This window comes from Triturus cristatus, chromosome 9 (assembly GCF_964204655.1).
Source record: "Triturus cristatus chromosome 9, aTriCri1.1, whole genome shotgun sequence".
Taxonomy (NCBI): Eukaryota; Metazoa; Chordata; class Amphibia; order Caudata; family Salamandridae; genus Triturus; species Triturus cristatus.
Window position 1 is genome coordinate 194,427,285 of NC_140592.1, and position 23,221 is coordinate 194,450,505.

Here is a 23,221-nt window from a genome sequence, read left to right on the forward strand (position 1 = left end):
GATGCTATAGACCAATATCGCTTATCGATTCTATAGCCAAGGTTTTGGGGAGAGTAGTACTCAGCAGATTGACTGAATGGATCGAGGAGCGTAATGTCCTATCAGAGCTGCAGTATGTTTTCAGGAAAGGCAGAGGCACCTTGGACCAGTGCTTTAACCTCTATCATTTAATAGGGAAATACACAATGGCCAAGAAGGGGACTGTACATCTTGCCTTTATGGACCTTTCTGCGGCATTTGACCGGGTGAATAGATCTAAGCTCTGGGACCTGCTATTAGAAATGGGGATGAATAAAAACATTGTATATTTTCTGGTTGACTTGCACAGGGACCTATCGGCAGCCGTAAGGTTCGATCAAAAAGGTAATCTAACGAAGAAGATAGACATTACAAGAGAAGTTAGATAAGGTTGAATTTTGGCGCCCATGCTATTCACCCTTTATATTAATCACCTTGAACCGGTTTTATGTGGAGCTGCTAAAGATATTCCCCGCATAAGGAACAGATCGATCCCTGCTTTACTCTACGCAGATGATGCTGCGCTCTTAGCACGCACAGCTGTGGGCCTTCAGCACCTGTTGCCCGCCTTCACTAATTTTATGGGCCCATTAGACTTAAATGTAAATTCGTCGAAATCACATATTATGAGTCTGAGAGGGAAGTCAAAGATATCCAAAATGTTTTGTTGTGGTAGGACCGAAGTAACCAGGGTCTCTACATTCCCGTACCTGGGTGTTTCATTCGAAGATAGGTGCTCATGGGTTCCTCAAATGAGGTCAAAGAGAAATGCTATGGTTCGTTCAACAGGTGCGATACTTGATTTTGCCCAGAGGCTGGGAGCTAAGCCTGTGCAGGACATGCTAAAGATATATAAGGCTAAGAGTATTGCTATTGGTAACTATGGCTCGGATGTTTGGGGTTATAGTAATAATTGTACTGAGTTACAAATTGTTGAAAACAAATTTTTAAGAACCCTGCTCTCAGTCCCCCAATCCACACCCTCGAACATTATTCATCAGGAGATGGGTATTGGTTATGAGGTGGACTCGATTACAATGTCGCCGATTCTTAAATGGATCGTGATCTGGTCAAACCCAGAGCTGGTGTTAAATAAGGAGATTATATGAGATTGCATGGCCCTAGATAGGACCAGCAATATACCGTGCTTGAAATATCTGAAAAGCACAGCTGAGTTATTAGGCCAACCAGCCTCGTTTGATAATCCTGAAACAATATGCAAAAAAGACCTTTTGTGGGCCAAGACCACGTTTCTGCGCATAGCGTCATCAGAAAGAGAGGCCTTGGAATTACTGAAACCTACAGTCCGTGCCCACCAGCTCCTAAAAACTTCCTATTTTATGAAGCCTTATTTGGATATTGTCACCAAGCCCCAAGACCGCTTTCTCCTGATGAGATTTAGATTTAATTATCTACATCTCTTGCTGGCTCACCCTCCAGGATGGGCAAAGATAGAAGGCCTGGGGCCATGCTCTTGTGGTTGCTTCTCCAGGCAGGCCACCTTGCATTTTGTCCTTTTATGTGATAATTACTTATCCATAGGTAGGCAGTGCACTATCAGGCACATGCATCATCATAGGGTTTTGCAATTCCTTAATTGCGATTATTAAGGAATCGCAATTAAGGAATAGCAAAACCCTATGCATGTAGGAATCGCTAAAGAAATAGCGATTCCCACAAATTTCTTAATTGCGACTAGCAAATTGCGAGTCGCAATTAAGGAATGTCTTCCCATTCATTCCTATGGGCCTCCAGGCCCATAGGAATGAATTAGAGATTGCGGGAGCAATTTGCGAGTACCAGTAGTTAAGGAATCTCAATTAGGGATTCCTTAAATGCAATCGCTATTTAAGAAATCACAATAATTTGCGATTTCTTAAATTGCGAGTGGCAAGTTGTTTCATGCATCGCAAAAGCTATTTTTGCGATCGCAAACGGCCGATTTTTGCTATTCGCGCCGTTTGCGATCGCAAATAGCTTTGATGCATGTGCCTGTATATCCTTCCTATCTTAAAGAATAGAGGTTTCCTGCAGGCTAGACCAGCACTTATATATCTGCAGATGCTGAGTAGTCCCTGGGAAACTTTTAGCATTGCGAGCTTTTTGGCATCAGCTGTTAGATTAAGGAAAAAAAGAGATGGCGCGCGAACATGATTAGGTAATCAGATCCTTTCTATGTATCATTGATCTATTGTGTATGAAATGTTTTTTATACTGTTTGTATCTCATAGTGGTATATGTATATTCGGATTACATTTTAATTGTGATTGATTTTATGTAAGAATGTATTTATTTTTTAGCTTTAATATGTGATGGATATTTTTTACATGCTTTTATGGTTTTAAATAACCGAATAAAGTGATTTTTGACTTTGACTTTAAATAAACTGTGTAAATGTCTGTATCAGTCTGTCAGTTGGTGTGAAAGCGGTTGCATGGGTAGGTGAGTAGCTAAATGAGTGTCTATATGGGCTATTGATTGGTTGTCTGAGTATCTGTATGGGTGCCTGAGTGTCTGTGTGGGTGGGTGGGGGGTGTGCATGGATGTTTGAGTGAGTGATTAACTGGGTGTTTGGGTTCAAGAAATCATCTGTGAAGGGCCGTATTAGTGGGTGGGTGTGTTGGTGAGTGAATGGATGTCTCAGTGGTACATGTGTGAGTAACTAAATATGTGAAAGGCAGTAAATGTGAGTGTCAGAGTACATAAATGAACCATATGTAAAAGTGACTGATTGTGAGAGTGGCTGTATGGACGAGTGTGTGGTTGTATCACAGATTGTATAAGAGAGTAAGTATGTTTTATTATCTGTATGAAGAAGTGAGGTGCTGTTTGTATAACTGCATATTTGAGTAAATGGAAGTTTGATTGATTTTTTGCATGACTGACTAGGTGTGTGAGTAACACTACAGATGAGTTGCGATGTGTAGGTGTCTGTATAGGTGTATGAGTGCTTATGATAGTGCTGTACTGAAGAGTGACCGCATGTATGAGTGACAGTATGGGTGAATGAGTGGATGTGCTTGTAGACCTAGGAATCAGTAAGTGGGTATGTAGTAACTGGTATTGGTGTGTCTATGGTTTCGAAAATGGTAGTCTGTATTTTAAAGTAGGTGTTTCAAAGGTTATATTAAGATGTGAGGAGGTGCATCAGATTATCACGTGGATGATGTCATCAGTGTTGTCATTTGAGATGTCATCAGTGAAGTCATCAATGATGTCACTGACCATGTCATGAATGATGTAATATGTGACATCTTCAACAGTGCATTGCGGGGGCGCGAGTTATAGTTAGCTGAACTAACTATAATGGCCGAATTTCTCTGGTTTTATACGAGTGAAATGTCCAACTAACTATAATGTCCCTGAAACCTATGGTTTTTTCAGTGAATTTCAAAGGTTTTTTAAATGCTAATTTCTAACTATAATGTCCCTGAAATTTATGGTTTTTTCTTGGAATTTCAAAGGCTTTTTAAATGCTAATTTCTAACTATAACGTCCCTAAAACCTATGGTATTTTCAGTGAATTTTAAAGGTGTCTTAAATGCTCATTTCTAACTATGCCTACAGAGGTAGGACCTGCAGAAACAGGAAGAAAAGTGCAGAAAGACGCAAGAGAAATGCAGAAAGAGGCAACACAAGTCCAGAAAGACGAAGAAAGGTGCAGAAAAAAGGAAGATATGTGCACAAAGAACCAACAGAGGAGCAGAAAGAGGCCTTGTTGCAAAGTCATCCTGTGCCCCCACATTTTGCTGATGGGTACTGGTGGTAACTGACTCTGACTAACCAGGCCTAGAGCCAGTGCTATGCTAAAAGACACTTAGAATACAGTAAAAATACCTACATACACTAGGGAACACTATGCGTTGGGGTACCCCTGTGATTGGCATGACCTCCTCTGTAAGGCCCTAGTACATAAGAGGGCAGGGGGATTAAAATTACCTCTATGTCAGAGGTGCAGAAAGATGCTTCTTTAAGTAGTAGTCACCTTTGCAGAGTGGTGGAGAAAGGGTGCTGGGCCTCCGACCAGTGCTCAGGAATTCCGCTGCATAGGACTTACAGGAGGCACCAGGAGGGCTTCTTGGCCCCCAAAGTCCCTCAGGAGTAAATTGGACTTCATCCCCATCCCGTAGTATGCCACGAGGCGCGTTTGCAGAGTGGTGTAGAAAGGGGGGCATGGCCTCTAAAGACGTCTTAGCAATCCCACTATGTGCGACTTACTGGAGGTAACAAGAGGGGTAGTTGGCCCCCAAGGACATCCTGGGGGCTAACTACCCCTCCTATTACCTCCTGTAAGTCCCAGACAGCAGGATTGCTAAGTTCTTATAGCAGGCCACGCCCCCTTCGCCCACCACTCTGCAAATGTGCTCACTGGCATGCTCTTAGATGGGGATTGAAGTCCCCTTTGCTGCTGGGGGTCCTTTAGGGGCCAACTAGACTACATCTTATTTCCAGTAAGCCCCACAAAGTGGGATTGCTGAGAGGCGGACAAAGGCCATGCCCCCTTTCCTGACCACTCTGCAAACGCACCTCCTGGTGCATTCAAAGTTGGTGTATTAAGTCCCCTTCATTCCTGAGGGTCCCCGGGGGCCAACTAGCCCACCAGGTACCTCCAGTAAGCATCACACACCTGGATTGCTGAGAGTGGTTCGAGGCCATGCCACCTTTTTACACCACCCTGCAAATGCGGCTCATGGCGCACTGCTGCTCAAGGGATGAAGTCCACTTGTGTCCTGTGGTCCTCAGGACAAAATAAGACCTCATTGCCCCACCAGCAGTGCGCCAAGAGACGCATTTGCAGAGTGGTGTAAAAAGGGCCTCTCAGCAATCCAGCTGTGTGGCAAATACTAGAGGTACCTGGTGGGCTAGCTGGCCCCCAGGGACCCTCAGTATTCAAGGGGACGTAATTCCCCAACTTAGAATGCACCAGGGGGTGCGTTTGTAGAATGCTGTAGGAAGGGGGCAGGGCCTCCGGCGAGATGCCGAATTTTTTTTAAATATATTTTTAGAATGGGGGCTGTGTGGCCCTCCTTCTTTTAGTATTTTGGGGTCCTGGGGACCCATCCCCCAGAGCCTGATGTTTTTGTAAAAAATGACAAAAACAAAAAACGGGATGGGGCCACATGGCCCCCCTCCCAAATGCAGAATTCAGCCCCGGGACCCCATCCCCGGTGCAAGGCTTCCTTTTTATAAAATATATTTATAGAGATGGGAGGCTGCGTGACCCACTTTCCCTGGGCCACTTTTGGTCCTGGGGACCCCATCCCCTGGCCTCTTCTTTTTTTAAATATTTACAGGGAAGGGGGGCCACATGGCCCCCCTTCCCTGGACCACTTTTGGAACCGGGGACCCCATCCCCTGGGGCCCGGACATTCTTTTTCTTTTTTAAAGAAAACGGTGGGGGGGGCGCGACCACAATCCACAATGTGTAATTTCAGATGTCAACATTGATGTCATGAGTGATGTCACTGACCATGTCATGAGTGATGTAATATGTGACGTCATCAGCAGTTTATTGTGGGCGCGCAAGTTATAGTTACCTGATCTAACTATAACGTGGAATTTCATTGGTTTTTTACGAGTGAAATGTACAGCTAACTATAACATGTGTGAAACCTATGGTTTTTTAAGTGAATTTGCAAGGTTTTGTAAATGATAATTCCTAACTATAACGTGTGTGAAACCTATGGGTTTTTCAGTGAATATATATATATATATATATATATATATATATATATATATATATATATATATATAAAGATATTTTGTACAACTATATTAATGACCAATATTTTTTTAAATATTTTTGTACTCACCTTTATAAATATAGGATGTTGATATTTTTGACAATGATATTCATAACTCGATATTGTGGTATGGGGATATTTCAGGTTTCCATATTCTGTCAGTGAACCACAAACCACACACACCGCAACATACACATGCCGCATCACCTACCAACAAGCCAGGCACAGTCACGGTGCAGCTGAGACATCAAATGGAGGATGACGCTGTTTGTCAGGATATATGTATCATGTGCCGAGCCAGGGAAATGTACACAGACGTGGGAGATGCACATGTCAGACAAACATACCACCTGGACATTGACGGAGTGGTAATGTTTTCTGTTGTGATACACCTGCTCACCTGATCAATGCAACTTGGGTGCCATACATTGAGCCAATGACATGGGGTATTTGTCCCAAAGCATAGAATTCCCTCTTGATGTCTGACAACTCTGCAGGTATTGGGAACTTTATGTACTGGTCCAGGTAATGGAGCAAAGACTGCAACTCATCCCAAAGGACATGGCTGAACATTGCTTGGGACACTCCATCTGATGTTGCCACTGTGTACTGGAAAGAACCCTTGGCAAAGAAATGTAATGCTGCCATCACCATCACCTCACGGGTCAGTGCAGTTGGATACGTGCAACAAGGCTGCAAATGAGGTGACAACTGCTCAGGCAACTCTTCAATTAATGCCCTTTTGAAGTGGTATTTCTGGATGTTCTCCCATTCTTCCATGGTCTGTAGGTCTGGAAAGGGCCTGTACAATGGTGGTCATCTGTGATACCTATGTGTAGAGTGTAAACACAGTTGGTGTAAGTTCACAATGTATAAAGCAACATGCGTTTTGACAAACAGAGCAGAAAATAGGACCACACCTAAAACTAGATAACAATGAAAATACACATTTCAATAAATAAGGTTGACCTTAGATACATATCACAGCATTATGACCCTTGACAGATATGTTACCAAGGTATGATGACACAGCAATTAGAGTGCTGTAGTGTAAAATTCACAAGTGTCTGTCACTGTACATGTAAAGCAAGCATTACATACTCAGCAACTGACCACCAAATAAGCACAGATATAGGTTTGTGAGAACAATCACATGGTAACAATGTACCCACAATAGGATCAGGTAATGCCAGATATGTGGGACACCACAGACACACACCTTCTCACAATGTGAATTATGCACACCACTGTCACTGGGCGGACACTGTCATGTTGTAATGTCTGCATTACACATACAATCCCATACACATACCATTAACTATGTAGGAGTTGCATATAACATGGTTGTCCACATAAGTGTGGGACAGAAAGATGTACTAGTAAATCACTAATCAAACATAAGCTTATATAGCTGCTTAATGTCATGGTGTAGTCATTCCTTGGTATATGCATTATCCAAGAATTGGAAAACACACCACCTTTACAGTCTCACATCACATGGATTGCACACTAGTTCACACTGTCCCGTGATGTAGTGACTAGGTAAAGACGGTACTAGTATTGCTTCAAAAATGCATTGTGAATGTGACCAAGACCAAGAAGCTAAATTGAGTTGTTTGGTTTCGTGTTGGTATCAGCCTCCCAATCAGTGTTTCATGTGCCTCTCAGGGTTAGGTTGGGATTGTGAGCTATCCAGTTAGATGTCCATTTCACCATGAAAATGCTGCCTCTGGCCATGTAATTGCACAAAAATACATCAATTACAGAAGTGTTTGCCCAGCTGACCGATTATTCAAAGAACTCATTAGGCCAATGTTAACCGACACGGACATAGCCATAGGCTGCAAGTTGTTATGGTGACAGACGCGGGTTAATATTCAAAGGCCGGGGTAGGCGCATCATGATCAATTCAGACACAGCCATTGGCTGATAGTTGTTATGGTGACAGACACGGGTTCCTATTGAAAAGATGTGGTAGGCGAATCATGACCGATTCGGACACAGCCATTGGCTGATAGTTGTTATGGTGACAGACACGGGTTTCGGAATGTGTCCACATCGCCTGGAAACCGACTCAGTAACCTTCCATTCCAATGTATCAAAGTCACTCGCGGTCCAATGATATCTCTTCTGATCGAGCGGTAGGTGTGTCTTCTGAAAGCAATGTAATACTTTGGACCGATATGGAAATTGTGACAGACGCAAACCTATTGCTTTGGCCGCATGGAATGAAGACGGCCTCTGCGTTTTGGATATGTCTGTCTGTTCCATTGAGACTTCACTTGCCTACACTACATACATCATTCCTGTATCTCCCCATCTCTCTGCTTCTGTGTCCACATCTTCTGGGAGCTACTATGGCACGTACAGATGGCAGGGTCCCAGCCTTCAGCCAGACTAAGAACAAGGTCCTGCTGGACACCCTCCTGCCTCTGTAAAGCCAACTCTATGCCAAGCCAGAGGAGCAGGTGAGTGATGATCACACTGCATTGTCATTGGACATGTGCAATAACCATGCACTACTGGCATAAGGAATCTCATAGACAAGCATGTAAACTGTTTTTTGCTAGTTTACAAGTGTGTACATAACTGTTCAGGGCAGGTGCACTGCTTTATAAGTGTGTGTACTGGGGTAATCATCTTATCACTATCCTCATGGGATGGAGTCATCATTGAACACAGGACAACTGCACATAATGCCACTTGCCTAACACTTGACCTTGTTTGCCAATCTGACCATGACCTATGTGTACAAGTGTTTGACCCAGAAGCATGTTGCATGTGAACAAAGGGTCTCTCACCATTGCATCCTTACAGGTCATCTCCCATCAGAAGGCCGAACAGTGGAGGATCATCACCCAGAAGGTGCGCTCCATGGGGGTTGCCAATCGGCGTGTCCATCATTGCTGCAAACGGTGGCAGTACCTTCGTGGCTGGACCAGGAAGATCACTGAAGTCCAGCTGGGCCTGTCACTTCCAGGCAAGAGGCATGGGTGCCAAACACTGACCCCCCCACATCCTCCATATCCTAGCGGTGGTTTTCCCTGACCTGGATGGGAAGTTGAAAGCCACACAGCAAAAAGGAGGGGTGTGTATGTGCCTTGTTGCACAACTTTTTAAACCATGCATGTTGTTGTATCTTAGCCCGCTGGCCGTTTTACAGGTTGTAAGACACCCAAAAACACTGTTCAGTGTTAAAATATGCATATGCACAAGGGTGGCTAGATGCCTGGTTATGCCCCTTTCATCAGGAACATGTGAGGAAGATATATTCATGGTAGTGATAGTAGTGCCATGCTCATGTGATCTGAACAAATTACAACACCATGTGCATGGAGATAACCTTCATTGAGTAATGTCTGAATTGTTCTCAGTGTGGTCACACCAAATCTGTGAAGTATGGTGTCATTGGAGCATTCAAGTGTGAAAAGCCTATGCTATGCATCCTGGTAGTAGGTGACGTCTATGGCCTTGGTGAGTTTTGCTTGGTCAGTGTGCCAATGTTAGGTCCCAGCCGTGGTACTCAGTGTATTCAACTGTATCCCAGGGGCAAATTACAGGTTTGCTAACTCAGGTCACCTGTCACACTGGCCTTTCACATGATTGGGTGTAAAATACCATTTTCTCCATTCCAAAGAGTTAGTCTATGTGTCTGACTCTGTAACAATGACAACACACGCCATTCAGTGGCAAGCACAGGTGTTCACTGGTGGAAACATGGCTGCAATTGTAAGGTATGATGTTAGATACACATTCACAACACTTCACATGCGTGTAAATGCTCTTGTCTATTCATACTTAATGGCTTTGTAAACCATGTCTTTGATGCATCACTGTCAGATTCAGAGATGTCAGATGTGCATCATTTTGGAGTAAGTTAACTAATTGAGATGAGAAACCAGAGCAATTTAAGCTGTACAAAGCGTGCAGAATGGTAAAAAGAAGTGAGGGACATTCAGACTTGACCTCTACAAATGGGGACTACTTCATTCTAGACAGGATTGGTAAACCGTGCTGACTGAACTCTTAAAGAATAGAAGTCCGGTAATAATAGTCTGTATAGAAGATGTACCCAGATGGCCCAGTGGCATAGTGATCCACCTGTGTTGACCATTGTGCACATCTGAACCTGGTGAGCTGTTTCCAATGTTCACAACATTCTAATTCTTCTTCATAACTTTATGCATAGATGACACACAACTGTGGGCCACGTACCTCTCACCCTAGCTATGCCTCAACAATAAGAGTTAGATGTGTGACCTGACAGAACCCAAGTTACAGGATAAATGTTATCTGTGTGATATGACTATGCCACGTTGATGTATGACAATGAAGTAATATGACCTGTAACATCATAGCCAAGTGTTCACAATTTGATGACTAGGGATTGCAGAATGGATACCATGTCTCAATTTAATTGTGTGAATCCTATTTCCATTGTGAGGTCTATAATCCCTTACATTAGATGAAATAGGTATGTCATGACACAAGACCGTCAGGAGCAAAACACAATACATCACCTGCTACATAGTGAAGTAATTGACATTGTGGTTGTGGTTTTGATATTGATACACCCATTGTTGCATTTTATATCATATGTGAGGGAGCAAGGGTAAACTGGGATACTGACAAGTGCCATGTACGGAACAATTTTAAATGTAATAGCACAAGTACAAATGAAGTATTTGGTTGATTTGTGAAGATCTGTGATACTACCTATGTGTCAAGTGCATACAAATGACTCATGTGATTCTTTCTCATTCTTGTTCACAGCATCAGCACTGACCAGCAGAGGAGGCAGTGCCACAGGCCAAGGGGAAGCAGCTCACCAGACTGGGTCCAGTGCTGAGTCTGAGGAGGAGGGACCCAGTGGCACACAGGGTGAGGGGAACCTCACTGAGGGCACATCTGAAACAACATCTGTTGGGTCTCCAGCCAACTCAAGCTCCAGTGATGACTCCATTGTGGTGGGGGATGACCCAGGGACTGGATCTTTTACATCTGAGTCCACCACCACCCCTAACATCTTCATCCTCCCAGCTGCTCCCCACCCCAATGTCCTTGGCCAAGAAGAGGACTCATCTCTTTCGCACCAGGCACCTCACCCCCTGCCCCTATCTTCCCTGCTGCCCTGAGTGTGGAGGTCATCGACATCCTGAGGCAGATCTGTGTGGGGCAGACAGCAGTGCTGAATGTCCTCCAGGTGCATCACCTGACACAAATGGTATCATTCCTGGAGGGCATTCACTCTGACATGTCTGCCTTACAGAGATCCAATCAGGCTCTGGCCTCCACCCTGACCGCAGCACTGTGTCAGCTCCAGCTGCCCCACCCCCTCCTGCCTCTTCCCCATCTACAGTCCCAGATACCCTCCCTGAACCAAGCACACACAAACATCTACATGCATCCACCTCAACAGCCACATGCAGCACACAAACACACAGACTCAAGGACAAAGCCACACACATGCACACTCACAAAACAGACAGCACACTCATCACCACAGACATACCAACAGACAAAACACATGCATCCACAGACACTCCGCAGACCTCAAATCTCTTTGCCTCCACAACCCCTACCATTGCCTCGCCTTTTCCCCCCTCAGCCCAGGTACACCAGCTCATTCCCCTTAAACTCTTCCCTACCCAAACCTACACACCCACTCCCAAGAAGAGGAAACCCACTCTCCAGCAATGTTATCTACATCTGCCCCCAGAAGAAAAAAGCCCCAAATCACCCACACCAGGAACCCCCCAGTCTCCTAAATCCAAACCCCCTCCAGTTATCCATATTTTCCCTACCCAGGCCAATTCCTCCGGGCCCAAACCAACCCATTCCAAAAAGTCACACCCCCTCCGTAGTCCTGTTCACACCATTTGAGATGATACAATTCCCAAATTGGTCAAGCCCAGTCCATCCCCCTTTCCATCTATCGCTCCAACTTCAGCTGCCCCCTCAATCTGTGCCTACCACTGCAGTGGATCCACCACCCACTCAATCTGAGCCAACCACTGCAGTGGACCCACCACCCCCTCCTTATTACATCCCTCCCCAAACCCAACACAGTCCTCCTTAGTTTTGTCCCTTCGGTGCCTGGAATGCCCCATAGATGCCCCTCCAAGGGGAGGTGACCCCAAGCAGATATTGTGCAGGCATGATGTTTTGGGCCCATTAACCCATTGACCAATTGACTGGCCATTGGCCTTTTGCGATTTATTTATTTTCATTTTAATGCTGAATAAAGCATGTTTGCTTTTTGTTTTTCAGAATTCTGTGTCTCTCCAAGTTGTTTTTTAGTGAACTCTAAATCATGTACAATTAGTAGTGTAAGTATAGAATGAGGTTAGTATGGCATGAATTGCATTTGGTCCATAGAGTATGGGCACTTTGACAGTATGAAGTCAAGATTTTGGTGTCTTCATTTGCTGGGTGTCATCGTCAATATCAGTTTTGGCTAAGAGTGTTACATGAAGTCACAAACCTTTTCATTTTTAAATCACACTCATACATAGGTCTTGTTTTCATATGTCAACATAGTGCAAGTGTCTCAAAGTGCAACAGATTAGGAGAAGCATGCAACACATGTTTGTAATGTGCAGGAAGACCACTGTCTCATCACCACACCTGGGTACAGATGGAGTTTGACCTCATGGTATTGACTTTGGACACACCCATGTACACAAAGTAATGGTACAAATCTTTCATGTGACTTGATAGTAGTGGACCCATGTCTGTGTCTTCTATAGAACTGATAGACTAGTGGCAATGACAACCTTGCCACAGGTGGCATGCTATTATAGGCTAATACCCTTCAAGTCTTTAGACCCATCTGATACATTTCCTGTGCCCATGGTGACTAAGATAGGCATTATTTTGACAGTTTCGTGACCCTGTTGCCTCCCAGGACTCCGCTTTCTGCATATATTCTTGTTAGTCAAGGTGTCTGTGGTCTGTATTGTCCAGGGCCAGTACAATGAGAGGTCAGTCATTCCAAGCTGATTTTGTTTGGGGACATCATGTGGATAGTGTGTGTCTAGGACATGTCTCAGTAAGTTAAAGTGTTTAACATTCCTTACAGGGACACATATGTTGTAGTTGTTAGTTGCATGTTACATGTGTACGGGAAATAGCCACAACAACGCAGGCATCAAATCACGATGCCAGTACAAAGCGGTCATTACGACTGTGTTGTTACCATGCAATGCCATTACTCCGCAAGTCATTACATCGACTTGCAGTAGTTGGCGTGCTGACATTAGAAATAGTATAGTTTACTATTCCAACACCTTCCCTACTGTTACGTAGGCTGGAGTTGGAATAGTAAATTATACATTTCTAATGTCAGCGCGCCATCTTCTGCAAGTCAATGTAATGACATGCGTTGTGATGACTCACGTTGTAATGAGTCATATTCCTTGTGTACACAGTGTATGGTGCATGAATAGTTGTCGCACAATTAGAAGGCTAGTGATGGCATGCAGTGATTGTGGACTTGTACAGTGCCTAGCGTTGCAATGTGCCTCTCATTGTAGCCACATGCCACTGTTAGAGTGTGAGAGTCTGGCCATTTCACAACTCATGGAAATGGACTTCGGCCACATCATGCTCATGTGATGTTCCTTTACATTCTCTATTTGGGCACACATATCCGTGCATTTGCTCCTACAGCTGGATATTTGATGCACCAGACCAAAGTATGTTAAGCAGAGGTATGGAAATGTATGGTCTGTCCTCGGCTGATGTTAGCTGCAATATGTTGGCCAAGCTTTTCAATGAGTATTTGTGCAATAAGTTACTATGAGTGTGTCTACATGGCCAGAGAAGGTGTGTGACAATCTGACTGTAACCAAGACATAATATGTTGTACTTCAGGCTTGTGGTTTGGTTGGGCATTCAACGTTTTGGGGGGGGCATTCTGATAAGCTTTGTGTTGTTTCTTCAATGAAACCTACAGTGTATCCTAGTTTGACAAGGTTTTTTTTTGTGTGTCGTCATAGGGATATGAATCATGAGTATGTGTCTACCTTTTCCACTCAACTGCGCAACTTGCTAATGCATTTCACATATGGTCACAAGTTTGACATTTTGTTGTTTGAGACATATGATTCAGAGATGGGATATGACACACCCAACATTGTACCTAAGATGGAAGTCATTTTGTATTTGCCAAAGGCTCTAATTATTGTATCAGTTAGGTGACACACTTGTGACTTAAATACATATGGATTAGGAGTTGTGACAATACTGTCAAGAGTGGATTGTGCTTGTTGTGTCCTAGATTTTCATCTAGTTGTTCAGGGACAATGCTCGGTGCTACATGGTCCTTGTGTCTCATTTATGTTTTAGACATTTAGGCAAAGTCTATTCATTTCAAAGGGTATTTTAAGTGTCCATCTAATTGTCTGGTTTGGAATTCTAGGCTCTGTCAAGTCCCGTTACTGCATTCAGAGTGAACGACATTTGTGAGTGTTTGGTCATTCAATGCCCCTTCTAGCCCCCTCATGTGACACAGCAGAAGGTGTGGCTTTTTAACATGACAATGCACCACACCAATCTCTGCCCCTGCCTGGATGAACATCTGGGAAATATTATGGTCCACCACCATAACTGATGTCAGACAAGCATAATGTGAGTGTCGTACTTTGGCCACTGCTCAACGAGGATGAGTGGCAAGTGAGAAGAGTTGAGAATGTTTGATATTTTGCATTTTTGCACGCTTTTCGACTGACAATTGTTTTGTCTGTACAAGCTTGGACTTTGCAATTTTAACCACATATTATTTGAAGTTGCGAATATGATTTGTGTGTAGAATTGTCATTTGTGCATAGATGGCATTGGAGTACTTTTGAGCTATGCTTGATGCTGGCCACGATCACATGGAGATGAACTAGGAGTGCTGTTATGTCTAGTGGATTGCCTTTTACTGCCTGTGGTAAGCTGAGTGGATTGTGAGTGCACAGACGTGTTGTGGGTCCGTTTGCTACAGGAGCAGCTGTCACACTCATGCACTAAGTTGACAGACAAGGGAGAAGTTAGAACTTGGAATGTGAGGCCTAGCTACAGATGTATTTTGCAAGGTTGATGTTGCAAGGGCTGAGCTAGCTTAACAACGGTAGAGGTGAGAGAGACTTATGTTTCGATTTTGGTAATGGAGTGGAGACTCATATTAAATGGGTGCAGGACAAGTTAGGATTTTTATGAGAGTGTAAGATAGAAGGTAAGTTCAAAGACAGATCTTTTATAGCAGGCGTGAAATATCCTCATTCTCACAATGTGAATGTTTGTAAATGCTGGGGTGTGGGAATCAGAGTGTGTGACCTTGTAAGACCGGTTAAAGCCTGGGCAAGGTGTGCTAGGAATAAATAGATGTGATTGAGGTTGAACCAGCTGGGCAAGTTTGAGTCTGGCAGGAGATAAGAGCTGGAGTCTGTGGCACAATGGTGAGACATGACTTTGAAAGGGCAATGTCATTGATAAAGGTAATTGTTAAAGTACCAAAGTCAATGGAGGTATGGGACATGGAACTGAGATGTGGCTGTAACAGGGCCACAGTGAGACAATGTTAAAGTTGTTGATTGTCACAAAGTGGATAAGTGAATGTCAAGGGTATACACGAGTTGTGTAAGTTAGGGCACTGTATGGGGAGATGTGCGGTGTTGTCCAGTTGATGTATGTTGTTTTGGAATCTGTGGATGCAGTAGTTTGTGAAATGACTATCAAGGTTCAAAGGTTCAAAGACACTTTATTTGGATAACATTGTATCCTTAAAAGCACAGCAGCAAAACAAGTTAAAATTATACGAGTAAGGGAGTCATAATAAAATCAATTGGCAACATACAATATACAATGGTCTTTCAGATTCATACAAAAATTCATATATAAATAATGTGAAGACTCAAAGATTAGACATCATCTGACGTGCTCGAACAGCAATTCTCAAAAAAGTGCTTGTGCGAAAAAGCAGCTCTTCGTCATTCAGAGTAAGTAACCTCAAGTAAACATTTTCCAGACTGATGGGCGTAAACTTATTAAAATACGGGGTTAAAAGCCACTTAATATACTTTAAATAGTATTTACAAAAAACCAGAAAATTTACAATAGATTGACCGCTCTGACCATCACACGGGCAGGGTAAGTGATCGAGGTCTGAGTGGTGACCGAAGGGAAAGTATAATACAAATTTAACAGTGCCTTCCCTTAGGCACAATATAAGGCTCCTCTCCCAATGGCTCATAGACAGGGTAAGGTAGTTAGCCGGCGGATGCATTGGATGTCCAATGGCCATATTGCTGTGAACAAAGGATTTTTTAGATTGCTTTTCAATCCTTTCCGCTCTATATAACATATAAAGCGCACTCCTATGCTCATTTTTATGCATTTTCACTGCTTTGCTGGGGTTTGAGAAGATACTTCCCGTGTTAAAGATGCATAGACTCTGATGCACCCCTGACAACCACTGGATGTCATTCCTTTTCTCACATCCAATACAATCACTAATGATCTCTCTTGTGAAGGATGCGGCCGGGTTTTTCCAGACGGATAGCAAAAGAGGGCGGGGCAGGCCCTAATGAAATCTTCTATAAAATGTAGGTTGAGTTCCCTATGGCAGATATATTGAAGTGTGGAGATTGGGACGCCTTGTAGCTTCCTGCAGAATCTATTCTCTTTCTGTTGGATACAGGGGCTCTTGGCAATGGCCCAAACCTCAGCGCCATACGTGGCTGCTGGAAAGCATTGCGATTTTTTTTTTTTAGAATGGCTAAAATGGCACTTGTTCCCTTTGGGCATGGGAGACTGAGAATCAAGTTGGTGACCTTTGAGAACTTGCTGCTGGATTGAGCAATGTGCTCAGTTCAGGAGCCGTTCGCAGCAAAGACCACCCCAAGATGAAGGAAGGTGTTAGTGCTTGTCAACTTCTGATTACCCACAGATATAAAACTAATTTGGCATTTTCTAGGACCACACGACATTATAAAAGACTTTTCAAAGTTAGTACATAGGTCCAAACTGTCCATGTGGTTAACAAAACCCTGCACTAAAGTGCGTAAGGAATTCGGAGTGTGGCCATAAGGACTGCATCATCCACATAGAGTAATATGGGGAGTGTTTTTCCATTTTTGGGACGTCTTGAGTCAATGATTTTAATGTTTTATTCAGTCCATTAATGTAGATGATAAAAAGGAGGGGGGCTAGAACACAACCCTGTCTAACCCCCCCTGCCTTAATGGCTTCGGTAACCTCACCCCCGCAGCTAATGCTGACCCGGGCTTTAAGGTCTTTATGAAGGTGTGCCAAGAAATGCACCAAGGGCTCATCCAATCCATAGTCCAACAGGATAGACCAGAGCTTTGACCTATTGACAAGGTCAAAAGCAGAGGTCAAATCCATGTAGGCCAAATAGATGGGCGAGGCCTGCGCAATGGTGCATTTGCCTATGATTAGATTAAAATTGAGGCATTGTTCGTTGGTGCCAACCATGCTTTGAAAACCCAATTGACAGGGCTCTAAAATACCGTTTTCCTCAGACCACTCTTGTATCTTGTTATATAGGACGCTACCCAACATTTTTAAAGTATTATCAATTAGGGAGGTGGTCCTATAACAATTGGGTTGGGAACGATCCTCCTTTTAAAAAATCGGGACAATAATGCTTGCGGACCAGGAACTGGGTAGCGGAGCGTGCATTAAATTGTTAAAAACATTTAAAAGAAGAGGCGCCCAAAAGTCTTGTTTGCATTTAAAAAGGTCAATAGGTAGCCCATCTGGGCCAGGGCCTTTGTTACCCACACTCTGTTGGATAGCTTCTTTCACCTCAGACAGGGATATCTGTATTCTAGTTAATGTCCCAGGCTCAAAGTAGTCTGCCTCTTGTGCGGGACCAGCATACATTTTTGTGAAGTGGTCTTCCCACGACTCACTCGCAATGGTGCAGCTAATGGGAGTGAGAAGCTGCCCCATGGATCGCAAATCCCTCACAGCTGTACAAAATGTATCGCCCTTTTTTATGTTTGCAGCTAAGACTAGTGCTTCCCAGCGATTCTTGGGAATCTCCCCTTTCTGATTAGAAATCGCAGTTTTAGACCTCAGCCTGGCCAATTTCACTTCAAGATTACACCTTGGGTTAGATGATAGGGCTCTGCGCAATTGTCTATTTACCTCAGAGCACTCATGATAAAACCATCTGGGACCTTGTTTCACAAGGGAAATGGGTTTTGACAAAATAGTTTTAATGGCTAGGCAGAGTTTACTAAAATCATGGACAGCCTCAGGGAATGGATCTTGGGCTGATAAACATGAATTTATGAGCTGCATATTGTCCTTTACCACTGTCACAAACAAATCATTATCATCAATACCCCTCCATATCAATCTCAAATTGTCGGTGGAGGGCAATGAGTTCCTGGCCCCACTTTCAGAGGTAAACAAGGGCCGGGGGCTAGTCTCAACACTGACTTGATTGGATTGTGGTCCCCTTGACTCATAGCGATAACTTCTGCTTCCATTAGATGGCCTGCGAGGAGGGGAGAAATAAAAACAAAATCTATAGTGGAGGAACACCCCCTTCCTCTGAATGTTGGCACAAGATAACTATTTGCATGTGTTGCGCCCACAATATCCGTGGCGTTGGTGAGGTTATGCATACTCAGAAACATTGCTACTCTGCACCCCTGCGACAGGTAGAGCTGGAATTATGAAACCCTGAGCTATGTGGTGTGTCTGTTAATTTCACATTAAAGTCACCACCCAAAAGAATACCAATAGTTTTGTCTGATTCTTGCTGGCAATCAAGATTGGAGATGAAATCAAAAAGGTTAATGAAGTTCCAATTGGGGATAGAGGCAAAATCATTATTATACAAAATAATCAAATAAAAAGAGACTCTCCTTTTATACAGTAAAACTTGAAAGTCACGATTATTAGTTGGTAGAACCTTGATGCCACCACCGGCAGCAATGTTAATCTCAATAAATAAACCCCCCAAGGGGCGTCCAAATTTAGGAGTAAGGGCAACAATATTATAGCAATGGAAACCATTGATATGTAATTCTTGGGTAGCCCAGGTCTCCTGGAACATAACTATGTCTTCTTCCTTTATTAAACATGGCCAGTCCGGGTCACCAAGCCTTGACTTGAGGCCTGCTACATTCCAGCTCAAAATACTCAAAACTGTGTCAACCTTGGCTTTAGATATGGCTTGCTGATCATCTAATGTATCAGTGAGAGGGGGGGGGGACAAAAGCCTGAGGGTTTCCTGAGGGGAAAGGTCGATATTCCGGCAGGGATTGTTGCAAATCCTGTGTATCCAGATCTGATAAGGCCTGAAACCTGTTGGATACCAGGATGGGGGCAGACATGTTAGCAGTGGGCCTAAATTGTGGTTTATAAAGGTAACCCAGGGGTAGCACTCAAATACTGGAGCTTTGGATGAATGTTTCCTGATAGAAACGTAATATGCGGCAAACCATATAGGGCCTGCGAAAGTTGATCACGATATAGTCACCATTGATGTTTTTAGGCAATTGACCAACCCACCCAACTCTGCGGACCATAAGAATCTAGCTCATATCAGATGGGTGAAACCTTTGTGTTTTATTAACCAATCCACAGTCTTGTTGCAAAGGTCAACCCAAGACTCCCTCTGGTCCCCTAAAAGAGTGGGAACACCGGCCAGAACTGGTACATAAGGACAGGTGGCTGGTGGTAGGCTCAGAATATCGGTATTGGGTCTCGAGCAGTTACTCCTTATACTGTTTCTTGTATTCCTGCTCAGGTCGGTTGGTGTGGCACCAGAATCTGAGCGTTCAGGATGACTGTGCAGACGAAAGGTCCTCGTGTTAAGGTCCCGAGATGGATCCTGTATAATCCCCGGCTCAGGGCTGAGTTTCAGCACAGGAGGTTCTTTAGATTTGCGGCAAGTTGCACAAGAGTTAGTAGATGAAGACTCTTTGTGCGTGGTGGCACTTGGAATTAGCAAATTGGATCTTATGTTAACATCTGCTGGCATTGACAAGCCCTCCCCCACATTAGCATCAGGATGTAAGGACGCTTTACTACCACTACTACTTGAATTGTTCATGGCAGTAACCACACGTTCTAACTTTTCCCAAAGGAGGGTAACATTTCTGTCAATCAGTTCTTTAAAGTGGGCTAATGCAGCTTCCAGGGCAGTCTCCACAGCGGTGGCAAGAGCAGCATCCCCAATTATGTCATTCATTGTTGATAGAGAAACGGCATCAGTCTGGTGAATCACAGGGGTGCTTTCAATCAATCAATCAATCAAGGTGTAATTGTAAAGTGAGGCTCTTCACCCGCAAGGGTATTCAGGCACTATGTAGCTGGGCTCACTTGAAAAGCCAGGTTTTGAGACTCTTCCTGAATTCTAAAAGCAAGGGTGCTGACCGGAGACCAAGGGGAAGGCTATTCCAGGACGTGGCAATGAGGTAGGAGAAGGAGCAGCCTCTACTAAAGCTATCGCAGATGCGTGGGGTCTTTGCGAGGGTGGTGGAGCGAAGGTCTCCAGGGTTGGTAAAAGTTCAGGCAGTGGTTGATGTATGCTGCTTCTTAGACACGGAGGGCTTTGGAGTCATATGTCAGCATCTTGAATTGGCATCTTTTCTAGATGGGAAGCCAGCGGAGGTTCCTGAGGTGGGGGTGATTTGAACAGGTTAAGGATGAGTCTGGCTGCTGAGTTCTATATCATCTGAAGTCTCTTCATGAGTTGGGAAGTAGTTCCTGCATAAAGTGCACTGCCGTAGTCCAGCCGGCTAATGACTAAGGCTTGAGTGGCAGTTTTCCTGGTGATGATGAAGAGAAATTTGAAGATCCTTCAAAGCATGTGGAGAGTATAAAAGCAGACTGTTTTGATCAGTCATTTCATGGTACGTTTTCTGTCCCGGATGATGCCAAGGTTACGGGTGTGGTATGTTTGGGTAGGAATAGGTCCCAATTCTGTGGGCCACCAGGTGTCGTTCCACGGGAAGGTGTTATTCCCAAAGACCAGCTCTTTGGTCTTGTCAGTGTTGGGCTTTAGACAGTTGGTCTTCACCCAGTTGGAGATGTTTGTCATGCAGTTGTGGAAATTGGTCCTCATGGTGGAGGGGTCTGCTGAGAAGAAGAGGATTAGCTGGGTGTCTTCAGCGCAGCATATGATGTTGAGGTTGTGTTTTCTGATGATGTCGGCCAGGGACGTTGTGTATCTGTTGAAGAGATTGCGGCTGAAGGATGAACCTTGAGGGACGCTGCAGATGGTGCTCTTTGGTTCCGAAGCGAAGGGTGGCAGGGGGATTCTCTGGAGGAAGAATACGATCCATCTTAGGGCGTCACCCTATATCCCAATGTGGTGAAGTCTCTTGATGAGTGTGGGGTGGGATACGGTGTTGAAAGCTGCTGAGCAGTGGAGGAGAATCAGGGCCACTGATTCTCCCCTGTTGAGGAGGGTACAGATGTTATTGGCGGCAGTTATCGGGACATCCTAGTTGTACACTGTTACCCATCCTTTAATCCATATGTTTTTAAATTAATACAAATAGAAAGAATGGTACATTTGGCTGATTAAGCAGCGTTTCCATATTTTGTATAGAAACAACTTACCTCACAATTGAGCAAGTTTCTATCCATTTAGTGTACCATGGGAAATCTCCAGAAGAGCCTGCACCTTCCCTTTGATTATACAAACTTCTTTGTAAAACCCCTGTTTAAGTAATAATGAGTTCAATACCCTGTGCTAGTGTGTGTAATATGAGTAACATGATTTCAGTCCCTAGGAATATATCATCAGTGATGATTACTATTAGGTTTTTGTTTTGCGTTTTTTCTTCTAATTTGGATGGAGAACCATATGGAATGAATATTTGGCGCAATTCACGAAAGTAATCTGAGACAAAATCCTAACTTTACGGCTTTCGGTATTCACAAAGGGCATTTAGGAGCAGCAAGGTTAGGATTCTTAACTTTACTACTCCTATACTGAGACAAAATCCTAACTTTACGACTTTCAGTATTCACAAAGGGCATTTAAGAGTAGTAAAGTTAGGAATCCTAACTTTACTACTACTGAATGCCTTTTTTAAATACCGAAAATAAATTATATGGATCATATGCAAATTAAATCCTTATTGACTTTGGGTCAATTTATTTTAAGGCCCTCATTCTAAAGTCTCTGAGTTACAAGGTGGTAAAGTTATTGTGAGATGAATCCACTGACTTTCACATTCCTGACTAATCGATGTTAGAATGGGCAGCCTCATGTGAATGTGGTTTTACTGCACCTGAAATGCACGTATTTGCCCTATTACTGACCAATATGCCCTCCTCAAATCCACCAGGTTATACATGTGGGCATTTGTGATGGTTAAACCATCAAAGCACTCATTTTTAGTACAACAGATTTAGATGTAGCGATACCAGATATTTGAAATCTCTGATTCCAATAGATGTCACACACCTAAAACCAGGGATTGCAAGTCATTTGGACAATGTTGGGCTTGGTGCATAGCATCTGCCTGTCTCCCCCACAGTTCAGCTTGAAATTTTGCGGGTTTAGGGGCTGAAGTTGATGGATCTGGTAATTTAAATCTATTGACACCAGGAAAAGTAGAATTCGACATTGTGGTACCACTCTGGTGATACAGATCACAATCAAGATATTTTCATACAATTCATAATCTAAAATTGGTGCACAATCCTTTTGGTCCTCCTGTCAAGTTTGCCTCGAGTTTCCCAATGGTGGCCTAATTGTCAAGAGAGAGTTTATTTTCTTACTGTACGAGGGGTGGCCTACAGATGCCAAAATCCAGCCTAGATCCCCAAGCACTAGTACATATACTGTATTTTATGTAGACATATCTGTGGGCACTTTTAAATAATTTTGTCAAGGAGAAGTTGGCACTCAAATTACTTTTTTGAGAAAAAGTCATCAACTATGAGTGAAAAAAAAAATTCTATTTATAAGATTATTATTGTCACCATAACCTACAGAGGAAATTAACTCATAGCTGTTGGGATTTAAATATCCTTTGCCTGGGAAAATCCCCAGTTTTAGGGGCCCATTAGGATGGCGGGCGGATCGCCCCCGACGGGCCGGCAATAATCACCGCTGGTCCGGCGGGGGTAATCTGCCCGCCATCCATACCTGAATGACCCCCCGCCATATTAGTATGGCTGGGGGGTCCGTAGCGAACGGCAAGGCCATCTGCCGCTTTTCCGCCAGTCGACTCGTCGACCAGGCGGAAAAGGGGCATGATATGGTGGTGGTGTCACCATGGAAAGGCGGAGAGCAGCCTTTCCATGGCGGCATTGCCACCATGGAAAGGCATGCAGTTTTTGCTGTTGGGGGCCTGTTGCGGACCCCTGAGTGTTTGGGGGTGGGGGTGCACATGGGGGGTAACTATGGTACCCCCCTCACTGCAATGCACTATGTGGTAGGCACCACGTGGTGCCTGCCATGTACTGCATGG